At 43.0% G+C, this 25,087-nt stretch overlaps 1 long non-coding RNA gene across 1 annotated transcript; it reads left to right on the top strand.

The window, feature by feature from the left end:
• The first annotated feature begins 4,680 nt into the window (after positions 1-4,680).
• On the top strand, positions 4,681-23,411 carry LOC112447836 (uncharacterized). The gene is made up of 2 exons (XR_003036110.2): positions 4,681-4,812; positions 22,258-23,411. It is a non-coding gene; the product is annotated as an uncharacterized lncRNA (long non-coding RNA).
• Positions 23,412-25,087: the final 1,676 nt, after the last annotated feature.

Genomic DNA, 25,087 nt, shown 5'->3' with positions numbered 1-25,087 from the left:
TTGTGTTTTTCTAACTCCTTGGAAGACAGGCATATGCTTCAAAACTCTTGAATTCCTTCTATTCTCTGAGGAGTGAAATAAATTATAGCCCTGAGAATTTATTTAATGATATGGAACAGCAAATTCCACTCTAAAATCAAATACAACATCTGTAATAGTACAACAAAATAATAAGCAATCAAGTAGAAAACTTTGTTACTAAATATGAATATCTGGAAGGAACAATTTGTCATCCTAACACAGAGAACATTAGACACTTCAAAATTGCCATAATTCGCACTCACTTTCTGTAATGAAAGTAAATATTTTAAAATTTCCAGGTATGCATGTTTATCATAAAAATTATATAGCTGGTATAGGTGAGTGTGCATCTGTATATAAATGTCTAACTATATACATAATACGATTCATCTGTATTCAACTTTCACCTCACACAGTAAGTATCTATTTTGTTTCAGGTCCTTTCCCTATACCATCATTTTTTTCAACTGAAGTGTAGTTGGTTTACAATGTTTCAGGTGTACAGCAAAGTGCTTCAGTTTTATATATTCTTTGTATATACATGGGCTACCCTGGTGGCTCAGACAGTAAAGAATTTGCCTGCAATGTGGGAGACCCAGCTTAGATCCCTAGGTTGGGAAGATCCCCTGGAGAAGGAAATGACAACCCACTCCATTATTCTTGCCTGGAGAATTCCACCGACAGAGAACCCTGGTGGGCTACAATCCATGGGATAGCAAAGAGTTGGACAAGACTGAGTGACTAACATCCTTTTTATATATACATAGTTCTATATATTCTTTTTCTGAGTCTGTTCCACTATACATTTTTATAAGATACCGAATACAGTTTCCTGTGCTATATAGTAAGACCTTGTTGTTTATCTACTTTATATAAAGTAGTATGTATCTGTTCATCCCAAACTCCTAATTTATCCCTCCCTCCCCCTTTCCCCTTTGGTAACCATAAGTTTGTTTTCTATGTCTGTGGGTCTATTTCTGTTTTGTAAATAAGTTCATTTGTACCTTTTTTTTTTTTTGGATTCCACATATGGAAGTGAAGTTGCTCTGTTGTGTCCGACTTTTTGCGACCGCATGGACTGTAGCCTACCAGGTTCCACCATCCATGGGATTTTCCAGGCAAGAATACTTGAGTGGGTTACCATTTCCTTCTCCAGGAGATCTTCCTGACCCAGGGATTGAACCTGGGTGTCCCTCATTGTAGGCAGACGCTTTACCATCTGAGCCACTAGGGAAGTCCCAGACTCCACATATAAGTGATACCATATCGTATTTGTCCTTCTCTGTCTGACTCAGTATGATAATTTCTAGGTCCCTCCATGTTGCTGCAAACGGCATTCTTTCTTTCTTTTTATAGCTGAGTAATATTCCAGTGTATGTGTGTGACTACCAGGGCAACCTTCCTCCAGTCAGTTCTCTCCAGGACAGTCTCAATAACTCCACCCACCCCCCCAGAGGGATCTTTCTAACTATTAGCACAGAATAATGTCTGTGCTCCAAAGTCCAACTTGGAAGGCCCTTCACAGTTGGGTTAAATTTCTCTCCAGCCTCTTTTCCTACTTCCCCAGACACTCCATATGTACCATGATTCTGTGGGTTTTGCCCACACTATCTTCCCCATTTTGCTGACTTATCCTTCAAACCTCATCTCAAAATTTGCCTCCTCTAAGGAAGTTTTTCTCCCATGTTCGCATGGTCTCCTGTTCTAAGCTCTGAATCACGGAGTATTAAACTGGCCTCTCACCTATCTGTTCCTGCCCTGCAGCCTCAGCCTGATCTCTGCAAGGGCGGGGCTGCACCTTCTTCACCTCGTCATCTTCAGTGACCAGCAGGACCCGGTCCAACATCGTCATTCCATAAACTTTGTTGAATAGCTTCTCTTTCAGGCGCCAGATGACCTTCTAGAAGGTTGATTTGCTGGCTCGAGAAAAGTTTGGCTTTCCTGAAACACTGAAAATTCATAATGCCAATAGGGGTATAAAGAAAAACACAGGGACTTTCCTCGTGGTCCAGTGGTTAAGACTCCATGCTTTGAATGCAGAGGGCACAGGTTCGGTCCCTGGTCAGGGAACTGAGATCCCACATGCCACGTGGTGTGGTCAAAAAATTTTTTTTCTTTAGTTTAAAAAAGAAAAATACACATCTCTTCAAGTTCACATAAGTACTTCTATTTTTTTCTCCATTAAGCAGATGATTGTTTCCCACAGTTCATTATTTGTCTCCATGTGGATATCTGATGCACTCTGCCTAGCTTTATTTTGCAAGTCATGAAGCTGGGCCTCTGGGACTTCATTTGCCAGATCTAACCCCCATACATTTGATTCGTTACAACGGCTTTACAAACAGTCCCTGAAAATAATGCCTTCTGTGTAGCTGGGTTCCCTGTGACAGCAGACTCTGACCAACGGCACAAGAAAGGAGCAGAGAGGGAGATCGCAAGGAGTGCCCCAGAACACAGTTACTTCCTAACGCTGAGGCTTCAAGCAGATCACTCCATCTCTGTGCCTCAGGGTCCCCGTGTGGAAAGTGGGCACGGTACGGAAATAACAACTGCCTCACAGCGTTTGGAGAGGCAGTGTACACAGAGTGTTTAGCACAGCCCATGGCGCCCACCTTGCTCTCCTCCGCCATCCCCGGATGAACACTGCAGGAGGCACAGACAGGCAGCCAGCCCCTGTCCAGAGCCCATGCACAGGCAGGATCTTGCTTTCTCTGGCCCCTGGCTGCCTTTGCAGGCTGAGACGCCTGGTGAGGAATTCCCATTCTTCAGGTGATAAGGTTGAGACTCTAGACACGATTAAGCACCAGTTCCTTTGTGCCTGTTCAGCCAGAGGAGGTGTTACAAAAGGCAAATGGGTTTCTCCCCATCTTTACGGAGGCTGCTGGCAATAAATCCCATCTGCCTCTCACGTGCACTGCTGCCTGGAAGGATCCTTTTTCCCCCAGATGTCATCACCTGACACCCTGCATTAACACCACTCAAGAGTCTCCAAACAGAGAGGAAACGCTGGGTCCCCCTAAATAAACTGCAGGCTGCATCTCAACATAATGACTTAGTTAAAACCAAGTTGCTTCTGTCAAGGTTGCTTCAAGGGGACAGTAATAGAAAAACTGGAAACAATCCGGGGTCAGGACTCAGAGGGGATTTAAAGATCATTTGGAGAGGAATAACGACTTGCTTAAGCTTGTACAGCAAATTAATGGCTGTGAGGCATGGCTTCCCTGGGTCGGGAAGATCCCCTGGAGGAGGGCATGGAAATTCACTCCAGTCTTCTTGCCTGGAGAATCCCATGGACAGAAGAGCCTGGCGAGCTACAGTCCACAGGGTCGCACAGAGTTGGACACAACTGAAGCAACTTAGCACGCATGATGGGAGTATGAACCAAGGTTCTTAAAGTCAACTCCAATATTTTTGCCCAGTAACACTGAAAAGATGATGGATTACCAAATAGACTGTGATTTGGAATGGCAAAGGGTTTTAAGAGCAGAAGGACTACACAAGTATGATTAATTTTTGCACCAAAGGTTTGTTGAGTGCCTACCACAGATCAGGTACTGAGGTAACAGTGAGAATAAGTGTTCCTGGTCACATGTGACTTAGTTTGAGCTGGGCGAGGAACAGGGATAGATAACAAACAAGTAAGCAAATACACCAAATACATTAAGTCCCCTACATACTAACCTTCAAGTCGTGAACCATCAAAGATGCGAACGGGCGTTCCGTCAGCGTCAGGTGTGAGTGAAAACGCAGCTTGCCCTCCATAACCTACTGCTGACGATCCTTCAGCTCTGCCCTCTCCCACCTCCTCTCCCTCTTCCAGTCAGTCACCCTTCTTGCCTGTTCACTTGATGCCAGCCCCTGTATGCCAGCTGTTTTACTGTACTTTTACTGTACTTTTCAAGGTGCTGTACTATAAGGGTAAAAACGTTTTATTTTTTGTGCTTTTATGTATTACATGTGAAAAGTATTATGTGTGTTAGTCGGTCGCTAAGTCATGTCTCACTCTTTGAGACCCCATGGACTGTAGCCCACCAGGCTCCTCTGTCCATGGGACTTACCAGGAAACAATACTGGAGTGGGTTGCCATGCCCTTCTCTGGGGGATCTTTCTGACCCAAGGATTGAACCTGGGTCTCCTGCAGAGTAGGCAGATTCTTTACCATCTGAGCCACAAGGGAAGCCCAAAAAGTATATTACTGTGCAGCACTACATAGTTTTTTGTGTTAGTTGAGTGCCTAGGCTAATTTTGTTGGACTCAACAAACAGATTGGACTTATGAATGTGCTCTCGGAACAGAACATGTTTGTATGTAGGGGATTTACTGTACGTAATTATAGGTAATGACAAGCACCATGAAGAAAGCCAGCAAGGCCTTCTGATGGCAACTAATGTGGTGGAGGAAGCATCTTTAATAGGGTGGTGAAAGAAGTTCTCACAGAGAGACTGGTCTTTAAACTAAGACCTAAAGGGCAAGACTCAGGCCATATGAAGAGCCAGGAGAAGAATGTTCTAAGGAGAGAAAAAGAACAAGAAGGGGGGGAAAGCTTGCTCTTTTCCAGAAAGTCAAATGTGTATGGGGGAGTAGAGCTTGGAGAGCAGAGGAGAGAGTACAGGAGATAAGAGGGGCGGGGAAGGTCAGGGCCAGATGCCACTAGCTTTTACAAGCGAAGGTGAGACAGTCGAACGTTACTCTGGTACAGCAGGAGATCTGCAGAGTCCCAAACAGAGGAGAGACACACTGCATCTTAATTTCTTGGAAGATGGTTCGAGCTGCTGTGAACCATGATGTCAGGTGAGCAAGCATGGGAGGAGGGAGCACACCTAAGAACCAGGGAAGGGGTCAGAGGATGGTGGTGCTCAGGGGACGATTCTGCTGACAACAGAAAGAAGTGCATGCTTTTGTGATCGGTTTAGGAATACAACTGAGAGCAGTTTCAATGGATTAGATTTAACTGGAAGGAAGAATCAGACATCTTACCTAGGTTTGTCACTTAGGAAACCATCTGGCCCTGCTGGAATTTAGAGCAATTCTAAAGAACTAGAAAGATTCTCAAATGAAGAGTAACAAACTCTGTTTAGTCCAGGTAATCTGAAGTCTGAGCAAGTTGATAGACCTCTTTCAGCCTTGGTTTTTCTTATATATATATATATATATTTTTTTTTTAAGGGGGGATAATAATATGTACATTGTCCAGTGATCATAAGAATTTAAAGAGTACTGGAACATCTTGGCCCTAGATTAACATTAGTTTCATTCTTCCTAAAAATAACATCTCATTTGGGATCAGATACAGTCCTCTGAAGAGAATTTTTTTCACTTAGTCTACTTTAAAGCACAAAACTTTTAAATATTCTAAATAAATATTTTCTAATACAAATTAGTCAGGTATATCACTAGGTTATCATTAGGAAAAACCATAAAGCCTTTTAGAAGCTCTATTTTCCTTTCATTTCCTTGGAGTTGTTTCTGACTCTCAAAGTTAATCTGTTTGGTCTTATTGTGATTTAGTCTAGAGAGAGTCTTAAAATTCTTAAATTTACTGCCTTGTAAGTATGTCAACTTGATTAAACAAACTGAGAGGCAACTGTGGATTTCTCAACCACCCATGATGCTAAGTTTCAATACTGGGTCCTCCAAACAATATTTACAAAGCTGCTCAGTTAACAGAAAAATAAGGTCCCATGTGTGAATTCCTGCCACTTGGGAGGCAGAGTGGAGCTCAAGAGAGTAGGTATTACAACTCAATCCACTTAGCACATTGGGAAATTCAGCCTCTTTTCCACACCAAACTCTGGAAGGGCCAGAAGCAGTTCTGGGACTTCAACTGAGTCTCTAAGACAATGGAGTAGAGTTCTGTTTCTCCTCCTGCCCCAAATGCTTTCAGCATGGGGACACAGAAATTGACTACTTAAAACAAAATAATCACTTTTACGCTATCATCTAAGATTGTTTCCCCTAAAGCATATAAATATGTATGTGGAACATGCATAAACTTCTCTACAAAGTCTCTGCCCTGTGATTGGGTTGGCTCGCTTGCTGGAAGAGCCAAATTTATATAAAAAGAGAGGGTAATCACTGTAATTTCTGCCCTAACACATTCATTGGAGAATTGCACTTATACCTCAGGGAGAAAAAATTATTTTTCTCTCAAGACAAGTAATTTGGAGGCTATCATAAAGGTTTGTTTCAGCTTTATTTGAATATCAATCTCTTATTCAATTTTCCTAAATAAAGGCAGAGAGTGTACACATAACATCTTGGGAAGTATATACCGCGATATAGGGGTGTACCCGGAAAAGACTTTGTCTACGTATTTGCTATTCTGCTGCGCATTCCTATGAAAAAGAGGAACAATACTCAACTGCTGATAACCAAAGAACCTGCTATTCTAAGAGAAGGTGGTGATATGTTTCTAAGGCTAAATATCTCCTCTCACAGTGGCTGTCATTTAAATTCCTGCCTAGCAAAGGGATTTTTTATGGAAGGTTAATGCCTTCTATAACATTTATCCTGGATGGCGGAGCTTTTCGCATAATTTTCTGGGCTTTATTCCTACAGTGTTATGGAACCTTATCTTCCCTGTAATGGTCTGCCAGTAAAGAGCCAGTGCATATAAAAGCAGTCATTATTTCTCAGTTCAAGCCCTGATTTACTGAAATTCCAAATCTCTAGGAAAAGGAGGTTTAGGGTTAAGCCATGAAGCCAGGAGGGCAGGCTGAAAGCAAGATGCTGTGGCCCTTCCTGGGACTGGGCTGTAGGAGGTTACTCAGGACACCCTGCTCTGGCCAGTGGAGGCCACCTGAGGCTACAAAAAGAGCATAAGTCAGGCCAGTGGACTAAGTCGAGGGCGCAGTCATTGCTTTTTTGGAAGGGATCTTTGGCTGGAGGAAGCCTCTTCCAATACTCCCCATTTGCATTTGAACTTCTTTCCCTTTCCATTATTTTCCTAATTCCCTTTCACTATTTTTTTAAATATAAGGTTATTTATTTTAATTGGAGGCTAATTACAATATTGTATTGGTTTTGCCATACATCAACATGAATCCACCACAGGTGTACACCTGTTCCCCATCCTGAACCCCCCTCCCATCTCCTTCCCCATACCATCCCTCTGGGTCATCCCAGTGCACCAGCCCCAAGCATCCTGTATCATGCATCAAACCTGGACTGGCGATTCGTTTCATATATGGTATTATACATGTTTCAATGCCATTCTCCCAAATCATCCCACCCTCTCCCTCTCCCACAGAGTCCACAAGGCTATTTTGACATTTTCTAGAGACCCAGGCACTCAACAGAACATTTCCTTCCCTGGAACCTATCCATCTTCCTTCTCTGTAACATTGATAATGACCATGGCAGACTGTATTTTCCAAAAACAGCCATGACAATGTTTGTGGGTCCACTCACCCTGCTCAAACCTTACCACGTCCCATAAGCAGGCAGAATCTGTTTCACCTAGCCTTGGGACAGGACTCTGTGACCACCATGTTGAATAAAATGCATAAAGTGCATGGTGTGGATTTTCTGGGGTGAGACCATGTGTCTCTTCTAGCCTTTTGAACCCAGTCGCCATGCTATGAGGGAGGAAGCCAGAACCAGTCCACACAGGGAGACAATGCGGAAAGGCCACCCGGAGAGGTTTGAGCTACCTAACTGACCAGCAAGTCCATGAGTAAACAAGTTTCTTTGGCTGTTTTCCGCCCTTAGCCTTCAAGTCCTCCAACTGAGGCCTCGCATGCCTGCCATTCGGGGGTGATTTGTTTTATAGCGGTAGTAACTGGAACAGTGATGCCCTATAACCGTATCTTTGTAAGTAATGACAAATGTTTCTTGCAAAGATCTCTCATTCTCTAGCAAAGTCTCCAGCTACATGCCAGCTGATCCTCAGAGCCAATCTTAGCCACCCAGTATTGAAGGGTGGCTTTGAGACAAGGGAAAGCATCAGGTCACTGAAGACCCAAGTCTGGGTTCTTTTTGTGACCTTAACTAAGTTCCTTAACCTCTCTGTTTCATCTATGAAACAGGGATAATAATGTCTACCTCAGGAAACGAGGCATGTGAAGCTCTTACACATAGTAGGACCTGTTATCACTAATTGAAAATTCTTTCTAGGAAGTGTCTACATTTTAGCTGGGCCATTGCCTAAGGCTTAGACACTGCTGGTCACTGCAAGGAGATATCCATTCCCCATCGTAGCCTGTGCACTTGGATTACAGATTCCCACACCTTCTCTTATTCCACAAATCCACAGAGGAGCAGAGGAACCTCATGGGAGGAATAAAAATAAAACGCTGACTCTCCTGCTCCTTTCTTATTAATGTTCAAGGATTAAAAACATTTCTTCTCTGATCATTTAGGGTGGTAGCAAAGTGGGAAAACACAAGAGACTCCTAAAAAGGGAATTCACTGTAAGGGAAACAGAGTCCAGATTGCTAAACCGGACACAATACTATGTCAAAAAGAATAATTCTAGGTACAGTAGATAGTATATTGACTCCCCACAGATGCATCCAAGCTTAAATCAGAAGTAGGTTTTCAGGAAAAATAGTTGCATGTGGGTATCAAGACCTGTACTACTGGAGAGGTGGACCACTCGGAGTCCGGGTAGTTTCGTTTCAGAATGGTGCTGTTCCATTTAGTGGCCACTAGCCACCTGCAGTTACTGAGCAATGAAAAGGCGGCTAGTCCAACTTCAGATGTGCCATAGGCATCAGTTCAGTTCAGTTCAGTCGCTCAGTCATGTCCGACGCTTTGCGACCCCATGAATCGCAGCACGCCAGGCCTCCCTGTCCATCACCAACTCCTGGAGTTCACCCAGACTCACGTCCATCAAGTCAGTGATGCCATCCAGCCATCTCATCCTCTGTCTCCCCTTCTCCTCCTGCCCCCAATCCCTCCCAGCATCAGAGTCTTTTCCAATGAGTCAAGTCTTCGCATGAGGTGGCCAAAGTACTGGAGTTTCAGCTTTAGCATCATTCCTTCCAAAGAAATCCCAGGGCTAATCTCCTTCAGAATGGACTGGTTGGATCTCCTTGCAGTCCAAGGGACTCTCAGGAGTCTTCTCCAACACCACAGTTCAAAAGCATCAATTCTTCGGCACTCAGCTTTCTTCACAGTCCAACTCTCACATCCATACATGACCACTGGAAAAACCATAGCCTTGACTAGATGGACCTTTGTTGGCAAAGTAATGTCTCTGCTTTTCAATATGCTATCTAGGTTGGTCATAACCTTTTTTCCATACGATTTATTAATACATCAGTTTTGAGATATATGATTTTAAAATAATGTAATTATGTCATTAATAATTGTATATGTTTTATATGCTAAATAATAGATACACTGCATTAAATAACATATTGTTGAAATTAACTTCATCTATTTCTTTACACATTTTAATATGGCTGCTAGAAAATGTAAAATTATACCTGTGACTGACATTATATATTCTCTCACACTAAAACATCACTATGGAAAAGACTATCAGAAAACCAGGTTAGCTTGGTCCAAAAGGATACATGAACCCCAATATTCATTGCAGCACTGTTTACAATAGCCAAGACATGGAAGCAACCCAAACATTCATCAACAGATGAATGGATAAAGAAGATACAGTATATACATACAGTGGAATATTACTCACCCATTAAAAAGAATGAAATCATGCCATGTGCAGCAACATGGATGGACCTAGAGATTGTCATGTTGAGTGAAGTGAGAAGACAAATATTGTATGATATTGCTTATATGCAGAGTCTAAAACATGATACAAATAAATGTATTTATAAAACAGAAATAGCCTCACAGACTTAGAGAACAAACTTATCATTACCAGGAGAAAAAAGTGTGGGGGGCGGGCAGGGAACAGTTATGGAATTTGGGATTGACATGTATACACTGTATATTAAAATGGAAAACCAACAAAGACCTACTGCATAGCACAGGGAGCTCTGCTCAATATTACGTAACAACCTAAACGAATTTGAAACCTAACAACCTAAATGAATTTGAAAAGGAATAGAGTGGCTCATATGGTAATCTGCCCCCAATGTGGGAGACCCAGCTTCGATTCCTGGGTCAGGAAGGTATCCTGGAGAAGGGAATGGCTACCACTCCAGTCTTCTTGTCTGGAGAATTCCATGGACAGAGGAGCCTGGCAGACAACAGTCCGTGGGGTTGCCAAGAGTCAGACACGAATGAGCAACTAACATATATGTATAACCAAGTCATTTTGCTGTATAACTCAAACTAACACAACATCGTTAATCACCTACCAGTGAAGTTGCTCAGTCGTGTCCAACTCTGTGACCCCATGGACTATAGCCTTCCAGGCTCCTCTATCCATGGAATTTTCCAGGCAAGAGTACTGGAGTGGGTTGCCATTTCCTTCTCCAGGGGATCTTCCCAACCCAGGGATCAAAACCAGGTCTTCCACATTACAGGCAGACACTTTGCTGTCTGAGCCACCAGGCACTCCCATGTAACATAAGAAGTTAAAAAAAAAAAAAAAAAAAAAAGCACCAGAAAATCAGGTTGGCTTGAGCAAATCTGTAGATATATATTTTCAATGGATAACAAGAAAGTCCTGGGGCTCCTGGGGCCCAGGGGGGGGCTCCATCAGATGCTCCTATGGAAAAGTGCCAAGGGTGGGTGGTGCCCGCTCTGGCCAACAGCTGCCCTCCCCCACTAGCTATGTGCCAGAGGCGTGCAGAGCTCAGATAGGGCCGCGTGGAGAGCCCCAGCTGAGGAACTGCATCTTGAGGAACGCGTCCTGGTCTCCGTTCTCCCTTTCCAGGTGAGCATCAAGGGAACAAAGTGAGAATGAAGGGGAACCAATGATTCATGAACTGGGGATTCTCAACAACACTGGGAAAAAGGAACCCTCAGTAAAGGCAAGAATTCCAGCTAGTAGACTGAGCCGAGATTCAAATCATGGCAATGTGGCTGTAAAAAGTCACAAAGTCTTTTTTATAGTCCTAGATTATCAATGCCTCCTCATTTTGGTTACATGTATGGTTCCCTTCTACTTATCCATTTATCTCACATAGGAAGAAGAATAGCTCCTGCTGAATGGTTCTGCTAGACATTTGGTATGTATGTTGAATGATCACCAAACCCCTAGAAAGTAGGCATTATTACCCACATCTTACAGATAACAAAGTGGATGAGACTTAGAGATGTTAAGTCTTGCTCAAATTCTAGTAAATGCCAGAATTCAAACTCAGATCTGTCTCATTCTAAGTCTCACAGTCTTCAGGTTTTGGAATTAAAGAATTCTAACCAACAAAATAAACGTATTATAGTTACTTTGCATTAAATATATATTTAAACTTTTATATGTACATTCCTTTGCAAAGATGATGCTAAAATCAGTCAGTTCAGTTCAGTCACTCAGTTGTGTCCAACTCAGTTGGGTCACTCTTTGTGACCCCATGGACTAAAACACACCAGGCTTCCCTGTCCATCACCAACTCCTGGAGCCTACTCAAAATCATGTCTATCAAGTTGGTGATGCTCTCCAACCATTTCATCCTCTGTCATCCCCTTCTCCTCCTGCCTTCAATCTCTCCCAGCATCAGGGTCTTTTCCAAAGAGTCAGTTCTTCACAGCAGGTGGCCAAAGTATTGGAGCTTCAGCTTCAGCATCAGGCCTTCCGATGAATATTCAGGACTGATTCCCTTTAGGATTGACTGTTTGGATCTCCTTGCTGTCCAAGCGACTCTCAAGAGTCTTCTCCAACACCACAATTCAAAAGCATCAATTCTTCGGTGCTCAGCTTTCCTTATGGTCCAACTCTCACATCCATAGATGATGCCATAGATAGAAAGTTGTGAACAGGTTTCTACTTTAAATACTGCAGTCTTTTACCCTCAGTTTCCTCATCTATAACGATGACATCTGCATTCCAGGACAACTTGAGGGTGATGCCTTCACTTGGTTCTGAGGCTATCAATCTTGTTTCCTCACTAGAGTCTATAAACCTTGGATACAGGGTCTTATCAAGCTAAAACAGTCTTTTAGTTTTTCAAAAGTCACGTAGCAGACATAGTTCTGTCTTACATAGTTTAATCTTTATTATGAAGGCAGTAGAGATCATTTTTAAACTGGGCATGAGATAATCAGATTTGCATTTCAGAAGGATCCCTGTGGGGTACTCTCACACACACTGGTGGGAGTGTAAATTGATACAATCCTTTTGGAAAGCAATTTGGCAAAGTGTACTAAGAGCTCTAAAATGTTTGACACAGTAATACCACTTTTGTGACTACTCCAAGGAAATAATCCCAAAACCAGAAAAAGCTTTATGCACAAAGCATCTATTGTAGCATTATTCATAATGGCAAAAAAATGGCAATGACCTCGCTCCTCAACAATAGGGGAATGGTCACACAAGGTTCAGCAATGCACTGGGTGGTACATTACTCAGCCATCTAAATATATTCATGACAATCTACCAATAACATCCAAAATGATGATTTACCAATATTAGTATTAGCAACACATTTGTGGTAGATTCTAAAATTGGCCGCAAATTCGTCTCTTGCCTATAGCCGTACCCTTACTAAAAAGGGCCACAAATTCTTCTGCTTATATTCACATCCTTACAAAATGATGCTGCAGATTCTTCATCAAGAAGTGGAGTCTATTTCTCCACCCCTGGAGTGTAAATTGACGCTGTGGCCTGCTTTGGCCAATAGCAGTATTAGTGAGCTACAACCAGAAGTTTGAAAAACACTTATGCATTGGCACTTGCCTCTTGCTGTGGTTGGAAGCCTTCTATCACCACGTGAAGAAGCCTAAGGATAACCTGCTGAATGACAAGAGATACGGGGACCCAATCCCTCTTGTGGCCCCACATGTCAGCCAGTCAATCCCAGAAGCAAAGCCATCTAGTTAAGTGGCAGCAAAACATAGATGCAAGACTGAGGCCAGCCGTGACTAGCCGAAGAGTCACACAGCTGAGTCCAGCCAAAATCACTTTTCTAGAGAATTCTGAACAAAGTCAATAGTTACTATTTTAAGCTACCAAAGTTTGAGGCTATTTGTTGCACATCAGAAGTTCATGGATACAATGCTAATAATTTTTAAAGCTAGGTGTTGGGTACATGGGATGGGTAGTAGGTTCATTGCAATATTGCCTCTGTTTGGTATATGTTTCATACTTTCCATAATAAAAGAAATTTAATACATATATGCATTTGGGCTAAAGGAAAAATAAATGTTAAGTAAGGTGTTTAAATATAAAAATATATATACATATACATTTTGATCATGACTCTATAAAAAAAATTTTCCACAGAAAAATACTAGGAAAAAAAATACCATTGATTCCCTTTAGGTGCTGAGACTATAAACTTTTTAACTTGTATGTTTTTTCCAAATTATCTATAATAAGCTTGATTTATTCTGAAAATCTGTATTTATAATTTTATTCATTTATTTCACTTTCATCCCTCCCTTGATACATTTTCTTTTTCCCATAGAATGTGAAGAGGTGATTGGATAATAATCTAAAGACAGAAAGACAAAGGTAAAGAAAATTAAAGTAGTCTAAGGGGAAACTGACCCTCAATAAGAGTCCAAAATGGAAGCAACAGAGAAGGAAAGAGGAGATAGATGGGGGAGACAGAGAGGGAGGGGTTAGATATTGAAAGTGATATTGAATGTCCATAATGTTGGGCATGGTCTTATATTAGAAGGACATTTCAGAGAAGGCAACGGCACCCCACTCCAGTACTCTTGCCTGGAAAATCCCAGGGTCAGGGGAGCCTGGTAGGCTGCAGTCCATGAGGTAGCTAAGAGTCGGACACGACTGAGCGACTTCACTTTGACTTTTCACTTTCATGCATTGGAGAAGGAAATGGCAACCCACTCCAGTATTCTTGCCATGGGGTCACACAGAGTCGGATACAACTGAAGCGACTTAGCAGCAGCAGCAGCAGCAGCAGAAGGACATTTAATCTGGGACCATGTTTGAGCTTCAAGGAGACCCACAAACCCAACCTAAAAGTACACCCTAATTTGGATTTAAGTGTGTAAATGCATCCCTCAAGTAGAAAAATCCACAGATTTCATCTGATTCTCAAATAGTAAATATGCTCTCAAGCGCTTAAGACGCATGAAGCCTTGTCTCCCTGTAGACAGGGAAGAATTTGGTTTTGTCTTTCCAACCCTATTCAAATGTGACCACCCATGGACACCCTGAATAGGACACTGAAAGGATCAGAATACAGTCTGGGACTCTGGTCCCGAGAACATGATCTAAATGCAAGATGGCCCAGGAGGTGTCAAGCCTATTGAGCCACAACTCATCACATGAACTTTCCTAGTGTCCCTTAGAATCTGGTTCCAATGGGTTCCAATCTGTAGAAAGCCAAATCCTCGTGAATATCAACTCAAGAGTGTCAGAGCCATGGGTCTAACTGGGAACTCTGACTTCCAGGAGGCACTTACAAAACCAGTTTTTCCAAATGTTGGGCTCCGGCAGAGCCCAGCACAGCCTGGTCCCTGCCCCACCTCCAACCTCTATTCTCTTCCTCTTCCTTGTTCTGCTTCATCCTGGCCTCCTCTAAATCCACAGATATCTGTGCTTCTTCCCACCATAGGAGCTTTGCATATGCCATTCCCTGGAGTCTGTTCCATTCTCCTTCAACTGGTGAACTTATCCTTCAGATCTTAAGCTTAATCACTACTTCCCACGCTGAAGGAATCCTCCTGATATGTGTTCTCAGAGCACTTAGTACAACTGAAATGCTATATTTATTTTTGTGCTTATTGGATTAATATATACCTCCTCTACCAATAATAAAAATAAAAGTCAACATCATTAATGCACCAGGTACTATAGGAATCCCTTGACATGTATTCCTTTATTTCAGTAGTACCATAATCCCATGAGGAGAACGAGGCACAGAAGAGAAACAATTGGACTAAGATTCTCTAGCAAGCAAGAGCTGGTATTGGGCTATAGTCCCAGGTGGCAGCAGCTGGAATGGTTCCATGTCTATTTTCACTGACTATATCCCATGCCCAGCACAAGGTCTAGAACTTAATAGGGACTCCAGTAGTGCTGACTAGATTGACTTGTCTTGCCCAGCCTGAAGTTGCTTTTACACATGAAAGCCAGACTTGGGGACAACTTTACAAATCACTTTTACCAGCTCCCAAGAGAAGAAGAACAGGAGACCTGGAGGGGGAATGAGATTCTCATAAGGTCACACAAGACCACAACCAGAAGCAGCATCTCCCAATTTAGCCTAGTGCTCTTTCCACTTCAATGAATGAAAACTTAAAAAATTAACTATATAATGCTTAATAAATATTTTTAAACCAATAAAGAGACATGACACTCCCTTTGCCTCTCCTAATTTTGCTATGGGATCTGATGAAAGATGGGTGGGTAAGGAAAGAAAACCATTCTTCAGAAAGGCAGAGAAAAGCACAAGGATTACAAAAAATTGCTATTTATAAAAATTGCTCCTTAAAAGAGGATTTTTTTAAGTTTATGAGTGTTGACCATTTTTTAACTCAAAATAACCTTGATTTAGCAAGTCCGTGTCTTAAGCTTACAATTATTTCAACGAGGTCATCTGTCGTCAATTTCATTTTAGTGCAATTTCATTTGTTGTCCTGATACTGATTCACGCAGTACAGCACCATCATGGGGGTCCTGGGGGCATGCAGTGACACAGCCTGGCCATCAGAAAGACCTTCATCATGGCTGGAGAGGTATTTTGACTATCTCTTTAGTTTGAATAGGGGAGGTCTGGGGCTTGTGAAAACAATAGTGGGTTTTGAACTGTTTCTAGAGCTTCAGCTATATTCTTACAAAAACTTGATTTGTAAGTCAAGTACAGTTATTTTGGGGGCTTCCCTGGGGGCTCAGTGGTAAAGAACCTTCCTGCCAATGAAGGAGACACGGATTTGATCCCTAGGTCGGAAAAATACCCTGGAAAAGAAAGTGGTGACCCAGTCCAGTATTCTTCCCTGGGCAATCCCATGGACAGAGGAGCCTAGCAGGCTGCAGTCCATGGAGTCGCAAAGAACTGGACATGACTTAGCGACTGAGCACGTACCCAGAGTTGTTTTTAATTCCTCAAATCATTGGGTTGCCATCTGAATTATATCCAGCCGCTGATCCAGCCATCCAACTACAGTATCTTTAACTCACTTTTATATTAAGGAGAAGATCTTCAACTAAGACAGAAATCAAATGATTCCCATGTTCTAGATTTAGAGCTGTATTTCTTTGGAATGTTTTAGTAAATCTTTCCACAATGGCTTCAGAATGTTTTTCTTTCCCTCCGTGTACATAGTTTCATTTTAGCTTAGGGAAAAGGCCTAAAAAAATTTTTTTTTCCTATCAGGTTCTGAACATTAGCTTCCAACTTGGCCAACTTCTGACCACAGAGATACTTACTTTAAAAATCATTTCAAACATCATATCAAGTTTCAGTTTGGAGAAATAATAAAAATATCCCTGCTAGTACTGAATAACTCCCTAGACACCAGAATGTTCAAAAGAACTTCCCTTCCCAAGATTCAGAGCCACTCTCACAGATAACCAAAAGAAAGAGATAGTTCCTCTGTTGTTGTTCAGTCGTTAAGTTGTGTCCGATTCTTTGTGACCCCATAAACTGCAACCTGCCAGGCTTCCCTGTCCTTCACTATCTCCCGGAGTTTGCTCAAACTGATGTCTATTGAGTCAGAGATGCCATCCAACCATCTCATTCTGTCACCCCCACCCCTCTTGCCCTCAATTCTTCCCAGCATCAGGGTCTTTTCTAATTAAGAGTTGGCTCTTCACTTCAAGAGGCCAAAGTATTGGAGCTTCAGCATCAGTCCTTCCAATGAATATTCAGGAGTGATGTCCTTTAGGATTGACTGGTTTGATCTTCTCACTGTCCAAGGGACTCTCATGAGTTCCCCCTGAGAGCCTGGCTATAGTCAGTAGGACCCCAGCTGCAAATAGGGTGCAATCCACATTTCTGTCCAGCCATATTTTGGAGGCCCCCAACTTGATGGCTGTCAGCCACATTCTTAGAACACAGCATGAGACAAGCTTCCATCTCTGGGACAGAAAAAATCAGTACCTCCTCTGTCCATAGGATTCTCCAAAAATACAGGAGTGGGTTGCCATTCCCTTCTCCAAGGGATCTTCCTGATTCAGGGATTGAACCTGCATCTCCTGCACTGCAGGCAGATTCTTTACCATCTGAGCCACCAGGGAAGCCCTTAGAAAGGAAGGAACAATTTGAAATTTTATCTTAGTCTCTGGAACAGGCACCACAGATAGGGATCAAGGAAAGCCAACTTTGGGAAGAATTCTTACCCTTTGCAGGCTTCTGCTAGTTTTCCCGGGGTGCTGTCTAGAGGCTCCAGAACATGTTGGTGTCTCAGTGGGTCTTATCCTGGTCCCCAGAAACTGTAAAGAAGGAAAAATAATTTTCCCTCCACCCTTTAAAGTGGCCAAGACTCCTTTTTTCTCTAGGGCACCTTTTAATGGATGAGCTCATCTGGGTTAAAAGTTCTCCACCATGCCAACGGTAGTTCAAGACGATCTTTGGAAAGGTTAACCTACTTGTTCAGCCTTAAAGTTTATTCACCTGAGGCCTCACAATGGCCCCAGTCCAGCTTAAGTCAGACCCAGTTCTGACTTAAGCCCAGACTCAGACCAATTTCTAAGTAGGATCCAATTTATTACTGTCCAGGTTCCAGACCCAGTCTGGAAAAAAGAAATGCTCAAATCAAGTCTGAAAGCTGTGGAGCTGGGATCCAGGACTCAGGAGGGGCTCACCCACCACGTCCTGAGGGGGCTATAACAGTCCCCACTGATGGCTGCTTCCTGCTCCTGGAGACTCTGAGGGGCCTCCTGCAGCTCTTTTTCTGACACCAGAGCTGTTAAAAGATGAACTACACTGTCGTAAAAATTTTAAGAGTTTGTTTCAGTAAAAGATGCTTGTTAGTTGGAACAAAAGCTACGATGAACCAAGACAGCATTTTATAAAGCAGAAACATCATTTTGCCAACAATGGTCTGTATAGCCAAAGTTATGGTTTTCCAGTAGTCATGAACTGATGTGAGAGCTGGACCATAAAGAAGGCTGAGCGCCAAAGAATTGATGCTTTTGAACTGTGGTGCTGGTGAAGACTCTTGAGCATCTCTTGGACAGCAAGGAGATCAAACCAGTCAATCATAAAGGAAACCAACCTGAATATTCATTGGAAGGACTGATGTTGAAACTGAAGCTCCAGTATTTTGGCCATCTGATGCAAAGAGCTGACTCACTGGAAAAGAACTTATTGCTGGGAAAGATTGAGGGCAGGAGGAGAAGGGGGTGACAGGGGATGAGATGGTTGAATGGCATCACCAACTCTATAGATGAGTTTGAGCAAACTCCAAGAGATACTGAAGGACAGTCCATGGGGTCACAAAGAGTCATACACAACTGAGTGACTGAACAACAAAAACAACAAAAATCCATTCCAATCAGGCAGCACCAAACCCCACCAATAGGAGCTAGGGAGAGACTTTTATAGAGAAGACACACGAGTAAAGGAAGGAAATTATTGATTGGCGGGAGCTTAGGACTGGTGGGGCCTCTGTGATAGGTTGGCCTCTGTGATTGGCTGTCTTCAGTGTTTTGATCTCGTGGCTTCTAGGCTTTGGGGTACCAGAACCCCCAGCCACTGCCCCTCCCAACTGTGCAGTGGCCACCATGGCAACTGCCAGAGCATATGGGCAGAACCTCCCTCACCTTCACAGGAAGGGGTGCACCGGCCCTGTGGTGGGGCCCAGCACCACTCTTTGTTTAGGGCTTCCCTGGTGGCTCTAATGGTAAAGAATCCTCCTGTAATTCGGGAGACCTGAGTTCGATCCCTGGGTTGGGAAGATCCCATGGAGGAGGGCATGGCAACCCACTCCAGCATTCTTGCCTGGAGAATCCCCATGGAGAGAGGAGCCTGGAGGGCTGCAATCCATTGGGTCACAAAGAGTTGGACACGACTGAGCAACTAAGCACAGGCATTTACAGCCTTAGATTTTGGTTTGCTGATGTGGGCACCATGGCATCCAAGCCAACTCAGTCTAATGTTCTCCTTGTTTAATTAATTTAACACTGTTAAGACAACACTGAGCTCTATAGATATGGATATGAAAGCCTAAAGAGGGAGAGGTATGTGCCCAAGGTCACACAGTGAACGGGAGATGGCCTGATTCTGAGTCAGGACTCACTCCATGAGAAAGACAACTCCAGAGTGTCAACAACATGATTACCTTTCATAAGTTGGGAGGCTAGTGCAGAGGGTCTCATCAGGGATGTGCCAGTGAGCTGTGGAGATTCCAGCTCAGAGGCCAAGTTAGATATCAGAGCAGCTGTCTCTGCCAGGGCCTGGGAGGACCACCACAAAAACCCTGCAAGAAGGCTCCGTCCCTTACTCTGACCCTGGTTTTCCCACTGGCCATGGCATGGAAGCTCAACCCTGGCTTGTTGTAATACTCTGGATTTTTTAAATGCCTTCTCCCTGAAAGGGCTGTGGAAAAAGTTCACCATGTGCTCTTTGGAAAGCCTCCCTCCTCACCCAGAATAGATGCCTTCATGGGTCCCTGTTGCCAACAGAGCCCACGGTCTCCTAATAGAACTAGGCAACAGTGATAAGGTCTCTTCAAAATGTTCCAAACGGAAATGACATATGTTTTGAGAAGAGCACTGGTAAGCAGGAAGGGGTCCAGAGGAACTTGCCAAACTGAGATGCAATGTCAGTTGACATGGAACAGAAAAAAAGAAAACTGGGAGGCAGGCTGAGGGACAGGAAGGCTGCCTCAAATGTCTGAAGGGCTAGTGTGTACAAGACTGGCAAGGTGTTCTCAACTACAAATTGGCACTTGCCATGGGTGCTTGCCAGCTAACCTCTACTAGGGTTAAATCATGTGCTGCTGCAGCTGCTGACCTTCAACACCGCCTGAAAGGAATTCAGGGTGGAGAGCAGAAATGAGGCACTCTGTGCTTGGTTGGGGGGGGTGGGGTGGGGTGGGTACTGGCAGGACAGATCTTCAGATAGTTAGGTATTATCAGGAGCGATTTTATGAGCTCAATTCTTGTATTAACATCTCCTCATATCTAGAAAAGCACTAAAATCCTTCATGGTGACAATGGTTTCTAACAACCAGGAGAAAGCTTCACAAGACTAGCACAAACCTTCTGGGGAAATATATGCTTGGTTGCACGTACACTCCCTTCATCAAAATCACATATACGCTGTTCTTCCCCCCTACCTCTTTGGAGCAGTTTCTCAGAGCTATCTGAGGTGCTATCTCCCAGGCTACAGTCCTCACTTTGCCCCAAATAAAATTTAACTCGCAACTCTCACATTACGCTTTTTGTTTAAGTTGACAGTGTATTCCAAGTGTCTCCAAGAAACAAAAAATAACAATTGAGGCTGCCCATGATGGGACAGCCCACGGGACAGCCCGGGCAGGGGGTGTGTGCAGGGAATAAGAACGCACACTCTAAATTCCTTTCTCTGCAACACACGAAGCCTCTTCCCCCATCTGTAAAGTGATGGTGCAATCAGTGCTCATAAGGTTGTTGCAAACATTAAATAAGACCATGATTTTTCAAGGCTTATCACAGGCCTGACCCATAGTAGGTCCTCCATTTGTGTCACTGTTGTCATCGCTGTTTAGAGGAAGTGAGTTCTTTGTCCTCAGAGGTATTCAAGCAGCACCTGATCAATGCACTGCAAAGCTGTGTTGGGAAAGAGACTCCTGCATTAGACAAAAGGGAAGATTAGGTGACCTTAAGTTTCCATCTATTCTTGGCTTTCAAATTCTTTGTCTCATTGAAACTGAGGTTAACATGAAGTCCTCTATTGGATTACCCTCGAGGGCTCCAGCTTTGGGGTTTTGTTTTCTCACCTTTGTACTTGCAAAGCCTTGCCATGGAGCAGATTCTGAGAGCATAAGCCAGGAAGGAAAGCTTCTTTTGCTTGGAGGATGCATTCCTGGAATTCCCAAGATTCCAGTCCCTTCTCCTCCCCACTTTGTCAACATTAGGTTCTTGTGGGAAGGACAAAAACGGTCACTCTCCAAACCACAGTTGGTCCCAGGCTCTGATCTGAATAACTCAACTCATCCTCCACAAGAGCCCCAAGCCCATCTGACAAGAACCGGGCTGATTTAGGCTAACAAGAAGTTATTGTTTGGGTAGGAGAGTGACAACCTCACTTCTTGGTGAGCAAAACCAGGTTGGAAAACATAAATCCAAGGGACTCCTTGCAGCTGAACTGGAGGCAGCCTTCCCCAGATTCCCTTCTTAGCAAGACCAAGCCCTAAAGGAGGAGGAGGAGGAGGCATTTATTGGGGATTGCTACAGATTCAGCTTTACTGCCACTGCCTTTAAAACCACAATATAAAGTAACTCCCACAACACACTGAAGATAAGCTCTTTAAAGAAAATATAAAAAGCATTAGCTTGGCAATTCACCCAAACCTCATCATGCACCATAGACATTTTTGAAGTTTAACAAAGAAAAGCGCATCATTAAAGAATACTGCTCTATCACCATTCTTATGCAAATCCTTCCAGATAGTTGGGTGGAAAATTCCATCTAACACGCAGCAAGAAATAAATGTTGCAGGGTGGAGATTTCAGCTATACTGAGTGCATCTATCACTTGTATAATCCAAACTACTGTATGTGCGCTGACTACAGAATTAGTATTGATCCATTCACCATGTAAACATCAAGTACTTTCTATTATTACTTGAAATAGCATGCTATCACAATTTCTATTTCCTCCTTCTATCTTAAATAGAAGTATTGCACATTAGCCCTTTCCTTCATGTACTTTTTTGCACAGCTATCTAACTACAGTGTTCGGTGTGGTGCTGAGTTTCCTGCAGACATCTGCAGTATTAGCTTTAAAGCACTTTATTTTCAAGTCATCTCTGATGGGAGACAATACAACTTTCATTTACCCAGAAACCTGTTACCAGAGCCTTTCTTAGAGAGAAACAGGCACAGGGCACATTCCCTCCCTCTCCTTCTCTCTCTCATCATCAACATTCTTTGATGCTCATCCCCCGACCCCCCCCCTCACCCCACTGCTGAGACCAGGAGCACCAGGATGCACTTCCAGCTTCACTCCCCCAAGTGGACAGGACCTCCCAGGTCTCTTCCTCTGAGGTCATGAAATATACATTTACCAAGCTGAGAATGCTATTTCATTTCAGGTCACCTTGTTACGGAAGCTCAAGACTTGACTCTGCCGCAATGTTCAAATGTCTGGATGCACAAACAAAAAGTATTCTGGAGAATCAGTTCTGATGTTCGAGAGCATCGAAAAACATCTCAAGGGGTGAGCCTTCTCATTCCTTTCCTGCATTCCCCAGTATAACAGCTGGAGGAAATTTGGACTGGGTTCCAGACCCTGGAGGGGCAATTTTAGCTCAAATTGCTTGGAGCTACCTACAGCATAATTATTGTTCTCCGCTGCCTGTGGCAATCCCCGGGCACCACGGGCATCCAGACCCAGTGCACAGCGCTTCTCGTGATCCCACACGCTCTGAACGGCACAAGCTGTGTGTGACTTAACTAGATTTCCAGTGTCTTCTGAGCCCAGCAGCCGCTCCAGTCAGAACATGTTAAATCTCATTTCTGTCGATGGGAATCTACACGTTGCAACTGTAACCTGCCACAGAGCCCGAAGTACCCCTTGAGGATGACCCCCGTTGCACAACCCTACTGTTCTCTTTAACCAACATGTGGAACCTGCACATTTTCATTGGGAAAAAAAACAACAACAAAAGCTGGGGCTTTGTTTCATGGAGAGAAAATACCCAGAACCAGCTGAGCACTATTTAGCTGCCATGCTCATGTCCCAGCTCCTTTCAACCCATTGAAAAAAATAATAATAATTAACCAATTCATTGAAATTCTTCTTAATAAATGGTAGCTTTGTTACCAAACTAGACTGATGCAAACTCAAAGAGAGAAAATTCTGCAATTGGATAGTGTGTGTTCAATAAATATTCAAAGAAGAGAGAGTGAGGACATCGTAAAGGTGCCGTACACGTAATCCGCAGCCTCCAATAAATTTCCAACTTTCTTTTTTTTTTTAACTTTATTTCTTGACACCAAGTATTCAGTCTCTTGAATGCTCAGTTGTGTTCACAGCAAGAAAGTGTGACTCACTTCCCCGACCAAGTGTCCCTTCCAGAAGTGGAGCCAGATTTAAGACACGTACACGCGCTCTTTCTTACGTATCTGATCATTTGAAGTGAACTGGAAAACCTCATAGTAGTGGGTCAGATTGCTCCAACAATAACTGTGCTAATGTTTGGGGGAAATAAAATTAACTGATTACAATAAAAGCAGCTCACAGCAACCACTGTCAGTTGCCTCTTCATCTCTCCCTCCTTCTGAACGATGACCTTTCCTGGTTTTGAGCTTATTGCCACTCAAGGGAAGGGGACCCTTTCCCCAGATGAGGTTCAGTCCACCAACCACCACAGGTGAACAGGCGGTAAACGACTGAACTACTCTCATCCTCTTGGCAGTGACTGGTCCAGGAGACCAATACAATTCCTGTGTGGGTCACATTTCTCTGATCTTTTCCTGTAGCAGTTATCAACCTGTATTTAGGTAGATTTCTTCCTTTTTCTTTTTGGCCAAGATTTCCAGGTAATCCCACTCTGGGGACCACGGGTGAATCCTGACCTCGAGGTGAGGCGGAATCTTCTACTGGCCTTGCTGACCTTTTCTCCTGTGCTGTTATGGTGCTTCATCACTGATTTCCACGTTTTCCTGCAAACAGAAGTACTTTTGTTTGTTGAAACTTTTAGGATTTCATGGCCTTGTGTTACTTGAAAAGCTCTATTACCTACAGCGTGGCATGGCCCCTCAGCATTGCTGTAGACATTCATTTCTAAAGCTGCTCCAGGAAGTCCTAGGGATTCAGCGGTATCCACCATTGACAAGGTGGGGTTATACCATAAACGATATTAAGAGACCAAAGACAAGGATTTCCCTGCTGGTCCAGGGTTAAAAATCTGTCTGCCAATGCAGGGGATAGAGGTTTGATCCCTGGTCCTGGAGGATATGATACATTGAGGGGTATCTGGGTCCTGTGCCACAGTTACTGAGCCCTCGCCCTAGAGCTTATGCTCTGCAACAAGAGAAGCCACTGCAATGAAAAGATCGCACACTGCAACTAGAGCGCAACCCCCCCTCATCACAACTAGAGAAAGCTCACATGCAGCAACGAAGACCCAGTGCAACCAAAAATAAAATTTAAATAAATAAAAGACTAAAGACAGCTTGGGAGAAAATATCTGCAATCTACAAATAAAGTTTGAATACCCATACTATATGGAATTTACAAATCAACTTAAATTTTTTTAACAGACAACTTGATATTAAAAAATAAGGAAAGAATATGAACATACAATTCATAGAAGAAATACAGGTGACCAATAAATATATGAAAAGCTTCTCGGCTTCACCCCTAATTAGGAAAGTGCAAAATAAAACAATGAAACACCATTCTCAGCACTAGATGTTTGCAAAAATGATAAAGACATAATATCCGGGGTTGCAAATGAAGTAGCAAAATGGGCACTCTCACACATCTTGATGGAGTGTGAATTGGAACACAGTTTTGGAGGACAATTTGGCAATGTCTATCAACTTAAAATGCAATTCTATTTTAGGAGTCTGCCCTACAGATATATTTGCACATGGCTGCAAAGATATAGCTACAGAGATACTCACTACAACACGGTTTGTAATTGCAAACACACAGGAACCAATGTAAATGTCCATCAATAAGGACCAGATTAAATATATTCTGGCAAAGGCATAAAATAGAACAGTGAGCAAACATTAAAAAACAATGAGGCAGATACAGGTCCTGTTATAGGAGCATCTGAAATGTGAAAAAAAAAGAAAGAAAAGAAAAGCACATCTTCCAAAAACAAGTTTAATAGAAGATAATATATGTATCTTTTTCTAATATAACTATACAATGCCAGAAATATAGTAAATACCCAATAAATATTGAAA

This window comes from Bos taurus, chromosome 8 (assembly GCF_002263795.3).
Source record: "Bos taurus isolate L1 Dominette 01449 registration number 42190680 breed Hereford chromosome 8, ARS-UCD2.0, whole genome shotgun sequence".
NCBI lineage: Eukaryota > Metazoa > Chordata > Mammalia > Artiodactyla > Bovidae > Bos > Bos taurus.
Note: the sequence above shows the minus strand (reverse complement) of the source record. Positions and strands in the feature narration are given on the sequence as shown.